This window comes from Crocuta crocuta, unplaced genomic scaffold (genome assembly GCF_008692635.1).
Source record: "Crocuta crocuta isolate KB4526 unplaced genomic scaffold, BGI_CrCroc_1.0 scaffold443, whole genome shotgun sequence".
NCBI classification, from domain to species: domain Eukaryota; kingdom Metazoa; phylum Chordata; class Mammalia; order Carnivora; family Hyaenidae; genus Crocuta; species Crocuta crocuta.
This window is the reverse complement of record NW_027529446.1, coordinates 1508417-1510697: the sequence shown is the minus strand read 5'-3', so window position 1 is coordinate 1510697 and position 2281 is coordinate 1508417. Positions and strand designations below refer to the sequence as shown.

General features: G+C 55.5%; 1 long non-coding RNA gene across 1 annotated transcript in view; it reads left to right on the top strand.

Annotated features, from left to right (window-relative positions):
* LOC144228683 (uncharacterized) overlaps positions 1 to 1760 on the top strand; it is an 11685-nt gene extending 9925 nt beyond the window's left edge. The window contains exon 3 of the long non-coding RNA XR_013334247.1: positions 275 to 1760. This is a non-coding gene — a long non-coding RNA (uncharacterized LOC144228683). The remainder of the gene's footprint in view (positions 1 to 274) is intronic.
* The last annotated feature ends 521 nt before the right edge of the window (positions 1761 to 2281 follow it).

Below are 2281 nucleotides of genomic sequence, written 5' to 3'. Positions count from 1 at the left end.
GGAGGGACCAGCCCCGCCCACGGCCTCCCCCAGGAGGGACCGGCCCCGCCCACTCCTCCCCAGGAGGGACCGGCCCCGCCCACGGCCTCCCCCAGGAGGGACCGGCCCCGCCCACGCCCCCCAGGAGGACCTGGCCCCGCCCACGCCTCAGTTTAGCCCTGGGAAGCCCAGAATGTTACAGCCGCAACAGGAATCTAACAGAAGCCGTTTGTGGGCAGTGCTGACCCAGGAGAGAGGGTTGAGTGTTGATTCAGGACATTGGGCATCTTCGTAGGAAAAACAGCGTGGAGATGGGACCCGCCATTCCCCCATGGTGCTCTGCAGTCAGGTGGGAGGAATGCTGGTCATCAGAAGACCAGACTCCATGTTCCAGATTTAACGCCAGTAGTCTGTGGCCCCCGGAAAGGTATTAACCCCTTCAGGCCTAATCGTGGCCAGTGATCGGCCTTGTCCCTTTAGTTCCCATCTCCTATACTATGTGGGGTGGCAACATCATTTCTGTCTCCCCAGATCACTTTCTTTGGAGAAGGCTTACCCCAGTCATGTTGCCCCACCCACCCGGCCACCAGACCTGCCCGTCACCACTTTCATGTCCACCCACATTGGTGCCAGGTCCACACTGAACCCGGGCCTGCCAATCATGGTACCCACCTCTTCACTCCCATCAGTGATTGGCCCATAGGGTTATACGTGACTGAAGCAAGCCAGCTGAGTTTCTTCCCTGAGTTTCAGCTGTATGAAATTGCCCCTTTTTTAGACCAAAGACAACAAGATATGATCGATTTCATACAGTTCAACTAATAATAATAGGAAGCATTTTTCCCAGTGGGGCTCCTAAACTACCATCAGCAGGCTTGGGGCCATTGGCCGCCATCTTGACTGCCAACAGGAAGGAGGAGGAGATCAATGCTTGAAGGAAGAGACCAGGCCGATGTGGGGGTACAGCCAGGGGAACACTTAAAGGGACAAGAAAGAGGGACCTGAGTGACCCAGCTTTGCCAGAGGCCAGGTCTTCTTCTAGACTGTCCAGGCAGAGGAGCCAATCTTTGCTTGAACTGGTTCAGAACAAGGTTGTGTCTCTTAGAAGATCAAGATTTACAGCATCGACACAGAGAGCAGTAACTTCCACAAGGACACTAAGGAAGACGCTCTTCACCCACCTCTTCACCTGTGCTCAGACAAACAGGTGCTACAGGCAACACAATGTCAGCTTCTCAGAGTTCCACATGTCGTCACCTCCCCACACATTGGGGCGCCTACTCCCCCGAGGCCTTTGGAGACTTGTGGCCACACAGCCCCAACCAGCCTGTGGTCAGGAAACTCCCTCCCAATCTCCTCTTCCAGTAGGGCTTTGTGTCCTCACCAACTGGCTCCTTTGCTGGTGAAATCTCGATGGGACCGTGTAAGCAGCCGCAAAGCAAAGCACATCAACCATTTGTAAGTTGCAGAGGCCCTTCTCGTCACCGTCTGCCCCGCCTTCTCCCAGCCCATCCTCCACAGGTCCCTTCTCTGGTGCTGCCCCTAGGAGAGTCCACAACACCGATGATCATTTATCCTCCAGCCAGCCCCATGTAGAAGCTTTCAGTTCATGGGGCGCCTGGGGGGCTCAGTCGGTTAAGCACCTGACTTCAGCTCAGGTCGTGATCTCACGGTTTGTGGGTTTGAGCCCCGCATCGGGCTCTGTACTGACAGCTCGGAGCCTGGAGCCTGCTTCGGATTCTGTGTCTCCCCCTTTCTACTCTTCTCCCACTCATGCTCTGTCTCTGTCTCTCTCAAAAATAAACTAGAAAAAAAAAAAAAAGGTTTCCAGTTCACATGTCTTCTGGAGCTTCAGGGGGGAATGGACACCTGGACACGTCTGCGTCCAGCTCAGCATGTCCCAGGTGGGANTGCTTCGGATTCTGTGTCTCCCCCTTTCTACTCTTCTCCCACTCATGCTCTGTCTCTGTCTCTCTCAAAAATAAACTAGAGAAAAAAAAAAAGGTTTCCAGTTCACATGTCTTCTGGAGCTTCAAGGGGGAATGGACACCTGGACACGTCTGCATCCAGCTCAGCATGTCCCAGGTGGGCTGTGTTCCACCCCAGCAAACCTGCTCACTCTTCCCACTCTGGAGTCCTGGGGACTCCCTCTCCCATCTGCGGGTGCTCCAGGCCAGCCCTCCCCCTAGTCTTCCATCACTTCTCCGTCCTCCTTCCTCTCCTTGCTGGTCACCTCCAAATCTGGCCACTCCCCCTCCCCCCTCCTCTCCAGGGGTCCCCTTCACCCCTTCCCTGGGCTGCT